Source organism: Bombus vosnesenskii, unplaced genomic scaffold, assembly GCF_011952255.1.
Source record: "Bombus vosnesenskii isolate JDL3184/JDL3185 unplaced genomic scaffold, Bvos_JDL3184-5_v1.1 scf7180000013293, whole genome shotgun sequence".
NCBI classification, from domain to species: Eukaryota; Metazoa; Arthropoda; class Insecta; order Hymenoptera; family Apidae; genus Bombus; species Bombus vosnesenskii.
Window position 1 is genome coordinate 2,044,022 of NW_022882944.1, and position 11,122 is coordinate 2,055,143.

The window sequence follows — 11,122 nt, forward strand, 5'->3', positions numbered from 1 at the left end:
GATTACATAAGAAAGAAATATTACTGCTAGATATAGTTATCTAATAATTATTATTAGTTGCCGTTAGGAGCCATTCTCTCTGCCCCAATAACATATGCATAATTATTACATATGAGAAATCCAAGGCAACCATAATACCCATTTGTGAAATACAATAAACAGCAAACTACTTCAAACTTCCTTCAACTTTTACCATCAATCTCGTTTCCAATTAGTAGACTGCGGATTTCTGCGCGTCTACGGGAAATTTAAGATCGCAAAAATGCCTAAAGCCGCGATATGAGAAAGCAGCGTACAAAGTGTACGGTGTACAAAATACACAGAGCACGACGAATAAAGTAAATTCCTATTTGCACTGCGTTCGCTTAATTACGTTTAGGAAGATAGGAATTGGCACGAAGAAAATCCGCGATCTATCGATCGGTTGCTTGTCGGAATCGTCCGAAGCTCGCTTCCGTCACCACCCTCGTCATCCCGCGCTCTTCTCCCAACGCTCGCAGCCACCGAAAGCTCCGCGTGCGATCATCCAACACTCTGGCCGAGTCTCTCGACGATTCTCCTCGATCTCCTCGTCCCTTTCTCAAACCCAGGGAATGGAAAAGCAGGCCGCTTCTCTAGGTGGTCCAATAATAAGACAATAAGTTAGGCTCCGGTGCCGGTTGATATCAGTGTGGGATCGAGGCTGGAACAACGGAGAAAGACGCGAGCGTGTACGCGAGCGAGCCGAGCCAAGTCGAAGCGAAGAGACTGCAGAAGACAGGGCGAAGAAGAGAGAAGAAAGAACGAAGTGGAGGAAGAAAGAAAGCAAAGGAAAAGAGAGGCCATGCCGGACGAAAGCGAGTGGTATGCCCGGAGTGGCGCCAGAAGTCTTTCCTCGTCCTTCGTGCTCCCTTGTCCGGCGTTGGTCGCGGTGCTGGGCCATTATCCTCCAACCGTAGGACCACTATCTGCATCTCTTTCTCGCATACGTAACGCACACACATACATAACCGTGTCGATCCAATTCTCTCGGGCACGCGGTTCAACGGAAATTAATAATCTTTCCCTCTGACGGAGGCAAGCCAGACATTTCTCTTCGCTATTTTTCGGCTATTTTATTTGTATTATATTTATACAATTAGCTACAGGTACGTACATATACGTGAACGTATGTATGCACGTGTATCAGTGAAATTTGTGATAATTTCATTTGCATTAGAAGATCGAAGTTCTGGAACTTCATCGTGTAATTCATTGGAGTTTTCTTTATAAGAGAGAGAGAGAGAGAGCTCGAAGTTGGAAATTCCGAAACTTGCCAGAGCTCTATCTACGCTGGGAAGCCTAAATCTGGAAATTTGGAAATTTTTCAGAGATCAAATAGCAGTTCTTATTGGATCTTCTTCGTGGCTCGGTGCACCGGAAACGTAGGCTTTGAAATTTCGCAATTTCCCAGAATTCTTACTATTAGGTTGTCCCGGAAGTTTCTCTCGTTGTACAGGTAAACGACGGATGCACATTTTTTTCTCTATAGGAAGAAAAACGAATCGTGCGTAATTCAATAAAATAATATAAAACAGAAAATATCCCTGTTTCATTCTATTGGAACAAAATCCATCGTACGCGATTCGATAACATAATATAAAACAAAGAACGTCGTGCACCTGCGAAATAAACTTTTCGAACAACCTACTACGCTATCTTAGTCCTCGATCATCTTCAAATTTCGCAAGTTTTCGCCAATTCCGTACTTAACGTTAGTCGCGTGATCGAAATACATCGCCGATTGGAAACATCGGCGAATTCGATGCAAATTCCCCGATCTCCGGAGATACTTTGTTGCTATAAAATACGAAATAATAACTCGCCCCTCTGCTTCGAAATTTGACAAAATAATTTACACTGAAATTCAGTGCCGTGTCGTTATCTTCGAATCGCCGAGAAAGTATCTATCTCTTCATCCTCGTCTCGCTGCGATATTACAACCGTGTCGATCGAATTCTCTCAGGCACGCGGTTCAACAGAGAAATTAATAATCTTTCTCTGTCTAACGAAGGCGAGCCAGGCATTCCTCTTCTCGTTAAGTAAGCGAGGGAATCGGCGCGATTCTCTGTCCGATTCTTATGCACAGACGCCGCAGTCTGTCCTCTCTTCAAGGCTGACTAATTAAAGGGGACTCAAGGCGCGAGGATACTGTTCTTGCGAGTAAGAGGATTGGCTAGATGAGAGAGGAGTATTAATGGTATACCGATCCGGGTCTTTATGTCCTGTCCGATTTCTATCGAACCAACCCACCTCTTCTCTCGTCTTATGCATAGTGATAAGCCGGATTGGTTAGACAAGGTGGAATCGAGTATTTCGTGTTGCTTGGCGCTGATCGAGCGACTTCCGGCAGCCTCACCACGTTTTTTAGACGAGGGGATTCTGTTTATATTACGAGCTGATGGAAGGGTTTCAGAGGATCTTGGTATTTCTTGAACGTTTCCCTCGGAATCTGCACTCTATCGAATTTGCAATTGAAATCGTTGTATCGTAAGTTGAAATTTTAGCCGTCGATACTGTTCGACTTTCTCGAGGTTCGTTAGGGCATTTGACAAATGAGGCGATGAGACGGGTTGCGTTGTCCGTGGCCATTTTAACGATCCACGTCATCGCGCAGGTTACAAAATGGGTTTGAACAAGCTGCGAGTTGAAATTTCCACTCTATTTCGTTAAAGTTTGTTTCGACTTACCCGAGAGTCTAGAAACAGCATCCTCGTGTGTTCGTTATACTCGGTGCAATTGATATTACCGTTTCTTTCAAACTTCTTCGTGGTTCTACTTCGATATCCCGAAGGAATAGTCTGTAACGCGTGATAAATGAAAAATTCAGCGTAATTTTCTACGAGTTTATCGCAGGATCGAAATCATAGGATTACGTAACAAGGTTACACGAACGAAGATCTCTAAACATTTAATTCCGGCAAAGTTGTTGTTTGCCACGGAGAAAACCCTTAAGAAAGACGATAAAACCTACCCCCATTAACCTAACCCTAAATTTAACTTAAAAATAAAACAGCGTCTGTCAAACGCTGTTCCGTTAGGTTGTCCGAAAAATATCTTTCTTTCGCAAACGTGTTTTTTAAAACAGTGTAGCTTCATACAGAGGCGAAAGCAAGTCTGTGAAATGTCTCTGTATTTATCTCAACGGAACAAAATGGATCGTACGCAATTCGACAAAACAAGATAAAACAAAAAACCTTGTGCGTCTGTTAGTTCCTTATATAACAAAAGAAACTTTCCGGACAACCTATTACTTCGTATTTCCAAAACAATCGAATCGTCGACTGAGAACAATTTGCAGGCCACGTTCAGAAATCAGCACCGTTCTACCTTCGTTCTTTCCCCTCTCAAACAGAGAAGAAGAAGAAGAAGAAGAAGAAGAAGAAGAAGAAGAAGAAGAAGAAGAAGAAGAAGAAGAAAGTCGGTGCTGGTGTTCTCTTCTCTGATTCTCGTTCGCGGCTCATCAGCGTAACTTGGACTGTCAAGCGGGGACATCGAGGCGGGTTTGAAGTGTTTATCGGCACTGGCGGAACACGCCGGCGTTACAAGCGCCGCTTCGTGTCCGGCGTGTCGCGGCGGCAAATCACCGAATCCGCCGCCGGGACGCCGTGGAATTCGCAGTATTCGGCGGCGGGACTCCGGCATCCGGGAATCGTCGCGGCCAGCGGCCGCTGAAAAGGATGGAATTGCGGTCGTGCCGTGCAGACTCGGAGCACCCGCCTCCCATCGATCTACTCCTCGCTATTTCCACCGGGAATCGTCGTCCCGCCGAATTCTATCGTTTCAAGACACGATCGGTCGTGTGTCGAGAGTTTGCGCTCGCTAGTCTTGATCGGTCTCGGCGTTGCTCTTAGTTTGCATGCTGCACTTTGACTGGGTTAAATTGTCTTTAGAGACTGTGCAGTTTTCCCGAGTTTTCTTTCCGTTTGTAGAGGATGGTTGATCGTGTGGTTTAAATGACGAGATTACTCGATATGGAAAGCGTCAAATGTATTTAAAAATAATTAATAAATACAGAGAATGTTCGCTAAGACGCTCGGTGCAAACTGATTCGCTAAACACTGTGTATAAAGTTAATAAAATCGCTGCAGACTGAGATTGAAAAATTGGTCGCCTTACGATCGTGTCGGGGGAGTACCGGAAAATTTCAATCCGTCTTTGTTCGACGGTTGCACGTAGCGGCGACACTGTTTGGCCCGGAGTTTATTTATTATTACATTATGTATGTCTTGACGATGTTCATACTCCGAGGCAAAACAACATGGTTCGAATTGTCCTGTAGCTCGCGTGCCGCTACAGGTTATGGTTTCTTATTTTATGGGGAATTCTTAAAGAGTAATAGACACGGAAATGTACGGTTGGGGATAAAAGAGTGTTGAAATATAAATTTTATAAAATAGAATTGCGTTTGACAAGTCAATAAATGTAATATTCGTTAGAAAATAGGCGGCTGCTAAGAAGATGGCGAAAAGGCTCAAATAGGAAAGACACTGATACGAACATTAGAAACCTTACGTTTCCTTTCTACTGTCATAATACAAAGAAATATATGAGGAGTCCAAAGGAAGGAGCTTGTTACGTTACACTGGTACATTGGATTTTGGTATTTAACGCTATCGATAGTTAACACGAAGCTATGTCTACCAAAACCAGTGAAAATGTCTGGTCTCTAAAAAATACGCGATAATAGAACATTTTTATATTTATTGATTTATTACTTTCTTAAAGAAGCAATTCCACGTTATGTAATACATTTTCGGAATTATTGATCCATCTGGGACCATTATCCCTAAACGAGGCTTGACAAATTTATAAAATTGTAGAACCAGTCATTTCGGATGGTGTGATATTTTTAGCGTTAGCATGTAGCGATCCAGCGATCGATCCGGAATTTTCCCGATAACTGATATCGTCATATCGAATGATACGCGGTAAAATTTGTAGAACCAGTCATTTCGGATGGTGTGATATTTTTAGCGTTAGCATGTAGCGATCCAGCGATCGATCCGGAATTTTCTCGATAACTGATATCGTCATATCGAATGATACGCGGTAAAAATTTGAAAAACGTGTGGCAAATTGTACAAAACGAGGAAACTGGTTAATTGAAGTTCGATAAACAAATTGCACGACCCTTTTACACCTTGACAAGTATCGGTCATTTTGACTGGTATTGGTATAGATAGCCTTGATACAAATTTATTTTCAGTTTGAATGCATAAAAAGCAAAATAAAATTCGTTATATTATTCTTTTAGTTATCGTTGCGACAGTCATTACATCATTGTGGAGGAAAAAATATAACACGAAGTAGGAATTTTAAAATAAAATGGTAAAACCAGTCAATTTGAATGGTGTGGTAGTTCTAGCGTTAAAGGGATTTCAAGAGCGTGTAGATTCTTAGAATTTTCTTCGAGGCTCAGCTGTTGCTTATTTTATTGCCAAATTTTAAGGTGTAGAAATACACGTGTGAAATATCCAAAGAAAAGAGTCTCGTTGTGTCAACTTGACGAATTGGATTTTGAACGTTAGAATTGTTAACGATGAATGGTCTTTAATATGGAAAACTTCCAATATCACAATTGTTGCGAAAAACGTCATTGTCCAAGGAACCACAAGAGAAACACTGTGGTATGTAAAACAATTCTAGTTGCACAGGAAGCTAACCACTTCCAGTTAAGTGTTCGTCGCAGGTACACGAAACCGAACAACGTTAGGATCCTAATCGGCCAAAGGATCGAAACCTTTCACTTTCCGATCATTTACTATGCTCTCAACCTAATCGTTTGAAACAACATTAACGTACGTATTTTATGAAACCTTTTAAACGTCCATTAGCACTGCGGTGAGACACCATTGTTGCGATCGTATTGGTAAAACTTGCGAAAATTTGAAAATGTGTATGCGAAAGTTACAGAAATTTTGGTAAAGTCTGACAATGCCGTCATTTAGCCGTTTCAAACTTTAATATGATTAACATGATCGAAGATCACAGGCACAAAACACGACGAATAATTTGTCAACTCGATGATCAACACCGTATTAACCAAACTGTCTTTTTAATCGGTCGTGGAATTAAACACGTACGTTCGTGTCTCCTGAAACACGCCAGAAACGATTCTTTACCTGATTCGTTGTAAATTTTCACAGATCTTCAATAACATGGACGGTTCTTTTCGTACGCTTCTAAATCGTAAACGTTGCTATAAATAAAATTTCAGAGCGATTAGTACGATTTACGAAAGGTTTCTACAAAAATACTTTGGCGAGCCATTGTGTTCACAGAAGGTGAAGCAATCGGTTAAATCTGCAAACCGAAACGATTTACTCTTTACACCACGCACGCACGCGCCATTCGATAGCTTCTGGTTCTCCTTTTTTTTTTTTTTTTTTTTATTTGTACAGTCACGAAAGTTGGGCTGAAAATTGCTGGCGAATATTTCTATCAAACTACCTGCTCTTCTGTATTTTTATTTCCGTTAGAAATTAGTGGTTTCAGCGAAGCATTTTCACGCTCGCTGTAATTTAATCAGCAAGGAAACACAAACCGTTACACCTTCCGCCACTTTCAACCCCCAGCCACCCTCGTCGATCGATACTGTTTGCATTACAAACAGTCGACCAACGCCGTTGAATATATGTATAGATATATATATTTTTCGTTTTCTTTTTTTTTATTTTTTGATGTCTTTCCATCACGAGAGGACCAGCGTTGTTAGTTTTGTTAGTAGTTTCGCGTGTATATCCTTTCGACCATCGCGAAACAGGAATTAACACGGTGCCTAGGTCGCGAACAATACGTCCACGCATCGCTGACGACTGATTTCGCGAAAAAATTCCGCGTGATCGCTTGTAACCCGCCAGGACAAAGAAACGAGCACGAAATAAGCGAGCGTGAAAATAACCCCGCTGCGTTCTTTCGGTTATTATCGGCTCGGTCGTATTTTTCGTAATATTCAAAAGCACCTTGAGTTTCAGCGAAATATTACACGAAAGAATTGTTATCGATAAACTGGTGTTAACGCAGTTTTGGGAAATTTGAGATTCCGCGAGTCCACAGACGGCATGTAATTTGCAAATTATATATAAAAAATGCAAAGTATTTGGAGTAAATTAATAAACGTTTCCTTAATCACACGTGCAAAGATATAAAATTGCATAAGCGTCAGCGGTCTAATCGTTGGTGCACGTGATTTTTCGTTACAATTTTATGTCGAACGTTTTTTTACTTGGTAGACTTTTTACAATCAATTCTCATTGAGAATTATAAATAAATTATTTTGGCGTGATACTGTAACTTGGATTATAAGAGTTTATAGTATGTTCGATTCTAGTTGAATCTAATGCTTAAATCTAAAGGGTAAAGAGTAAGCTTGAAATATACAAAATACAAGGATCGTGGCGGAGTTAAATATAAGGAAAAGACATTATAGAAAAATTAAATATTTAATTTAGACATTACAGAGAAGAGTATTTTTAATTGGAGAAAACTGAACTCTTCTAGAGCAATTTGTGTACCTCTGCATAAATGTCGAAGATATGGGTATTCACACTAAAATTTTCTAGACACACACGTATATCGTGTACTGTCCTACGTACTATCATTTTTGGAGCTTTTAAAAATTCCAAACTGAAAATCCAAAAACGTCGCGAGAATTCTCAGAGATGTCCAAAAGGCGTCGGAAAGAGTTATTGCGCTATCTCTGTCAAGGTCTGGAGGAATCTCGTAAATTATGAGTTATCTGTCCCCGAAAGGAAAAGTCAGAGTTTTACAAATTGACTGAGATTTGCTGAAACCTAGGACAACGCTTGACGAAACCTTGTCCGACATTAGCCTAGCAATCTCTTCGCTTAACGACTTCTAGTTCATCAATTTCCAACGTCGAAACTTATTTCGTAGATTCCCTGACTTCAAACTAAATAGCTCGTGCTGTATCGCTTAGATGTTATCATCGATCTTTCTTATCTCTCTCATGCAATCTAAAAGGCCCTTTTACACAGACCTACAGTCTTATAAAAATTCTTAATCCAAAATTTACACAACCCACTATGGATAAAAACATTCCTTACGTTGACAAAATAAAAATATTGTACGAATCGACCCATCCAAACTACCCAAGATATCAACATCTGTAGACTCGTCCCATCTCCTAATCCTAGGAAATTACACTCTGACCTTCCACTGCAATTTTATGAAAATTCTCACTAGGAGGAGGCCCTTCTACACCATCTACGTTTAAGATTTACATAAGGCGCAATAAATAAAACCTTATAGCCACAAAAAATATTATACACAAACCAATGCACCCCGTCTAATCAGAAATCATCATCCACCGATCTCTGTAGTCTGTCAATTTTCGGAAATAAGATTAGAATCTGCCTGCTATTAGAATCGTGCTTTCCGACGAAATAAGAAGTCGTTGTAAGTCGTTGTACAACGTCCAGAAGACAGGATGACGCGTATACCGCGGGATTCGTGCGACCGTTAGAAAGTTGCAGTGGAGCGTAGTGGTGGCTCATGGTTCTCGAGTAGGTCGTTGACGGAGCCAGGACGCTCCCCAAGGTGGAACGTCGAGGGTTTGGCAACACGTTAATGAGGCTGAAACAAAAGAATCTCTGGGCCCCGAGGCGGAATCCCCGCTGTGCCATGGAACACCAGGGGGTTGGTGGCGCCATGAGCTGTCATCACGTGTCAAACGTTCGCCTATGATATTCAGGTAAAGAAAAGAAGGCTCTTTATCCCCCCTTCTTTACCCAACAAGGAACTACCCTTTACGTTTTGGGTCTCCGGCAGTATCGAATCTGTTTTTTATCTCTGTCGTTCTTCCTCTTTTTCCTTGTCGAGAGATCTGCCGATCGGATAAGGTTAATGTTTGCGTCCCGTTAATACTTTGGATACACTTCCATAGGTCTGCGTCCTTTTTCTGCTCCACGTTAATTATTTTGGTAAACGATGACGGAGTAGTTACCGCTCTTGCGGCCAGGAGAGAGCGTTTCGTGCAACGTGGCGATGTCTTTAAAATCGGGAAATCTTACGCGTCTCGGAAGATATTTCGATGAAATTTTAGGGAAATGGAAAATGAGGTATATTTGTGGGGAAAGGCGGCGTTAAGTTAGCTTTGGTTAGATTAATTTTCCTATTTTTTCTTTCTTCTTTGAGATTTATGGGACTATGGTCGTGGAGACAGGGTAGTAGCCTGGGTAGTTCCAAGTTACCGATTCTCTTTCTATCTTTATTTACAAATACCTAATTTACTAAAAGCTTCGCATGTACAGATCCAACGCTACTTTTAGGAAGCTCTTCTCATATTGAACCTATGCGATAAACGGAAAAGGTAAGGAAAGGATTGTAGCGTCGCAGGGAAACTTTCAACAAAGTTATCATTTTGAAGGATGTAATAGCAGAGGGAAAGATTCGAGGGTTTTCGGAAGGTTTCCAGTCGCTTCGCGCATCGAACGAAGGAGATTTCCGTCCCAGAAATCGGAGGCTCCAGAGTACGCCACGTACCCACGTAATTGAGCTAGAAAAATCCCTCCGAAGAATCGATATATTCTAAAAATAAAGGAAATCCACGCCGCGTATCTCACGTTCGAGCTGCGCGAACGCTACAAAATGCAAATATCAGAAAAAAAAGAACCTTTCCACGCGACGTTTCAGAAACCAGCATCACCACGTGTACCTACGTACCTGGAAACAGCGAAGAGCGTCGAAAAACTTGGCACAAAGTTGCAAGAGCAAAGCGGAACGACGCTGTCACGAAGAAGCAGCGTATGCCAGTGAAATGGAAAGTGAAAAAATATCGCGAGTCGTCGAAATTGCCGCGTTACAGTGGCGTTCCGTGGCGGCTCGTTGGCCGGTGCATGCGCGGTCCGGGGCAATCTGCTTAAGACATCTCTGGTCCGGGTGCAAGGCGGTCGGCTTGCAACTGTCCGCGCGGATGCACGCCGCGCGGACAATAGTTGTCCGTCCGCGTTCGCTGGTATGCGCCGGACCACACACGCCGGCGCCATACCCACACCGAAAGAAAGGGTGAACATACGAGCGGTGTAAACGTATTTCAAACACCAGCCTACGTGGAAACGATAAATAAACTATAACTAACCGCCCTCGGACCCGGTGACAGGTGAATGGTGAATCCTCTTGTTAGCCACGAGGACGGCCAGGCCGAGGGGGCGGTGAACGTTGAACAAGCGTACACACACAAGCGGAGCGAAAGGGAAGATGGAGAAGGAAAGAGACGGCAGAGGATCGGAGAGAGAAGAGAGGAGGCTGAAGCGCCGGTTTCACCGCAGCCTGGACCCAGCAGGGCCGTTGGTTTGCCTTTATGCGTGCGAGCCTCGCCGTCGAGATATTGCGCCACGAGACACGTAGGGGAGACGCGGGAGGGGCCACCGTGTCGGGACCGAGCGGGATTATCGATGTAAGTCACCGAGAACAAAGGGCAGCCTGCTCGTCGCTCTGACGGAATAAATCGTCGCGATCGGTAATCGGGAACCGGCCCTCCTCCTGGTCCGCCAGCTTTTCGAACTCGGTCTCATTGGCTTTCTTGCTTCTGGTTAATGTTGCTTGGTTGCGGTACAACCGAGTTTTCCGAGTTTCGCGTTCTTTGCTTGTTCGATCGACCATGGAAAACACGAGTCGTGACAAACTGATCGATTCAAGTTGTTTCGTTGCTACCGACGATATCGTTCGATTGTGATACGGGAGACGAGAGTTTTGCGAATTTGCTTTCGTTTCGTTATTTATTTGTGATAAGTCGAGTAGAAATTTTCTAACCGAATAGGAGAAATTCACATGGTCTGTCGCTTGTGGCAATGTGTGTTGTTTGCTTGTGACAGAAGTTTCGGGAATTTGCTTGCCTCCTGTCGTTTGTTTCTGACTTGGCAAGTAAGAATTTCGCAACCGAATAGGAAATCCACTTGGTCTGTCGCTTATGGCGATGTTATTTGGCTGTTTCGCGAGACACCAGTTTTGAGAGTTTGTCCCTATTCCTTTACTTGTACGCCACATGGAAAGTATGGATTTTACAAGTTTGATATCGTTGGATCGTCTTACTGTATCGTGCGACTCGCGAGTTTTGCAAGTCTGATATTGTTTGACTCGT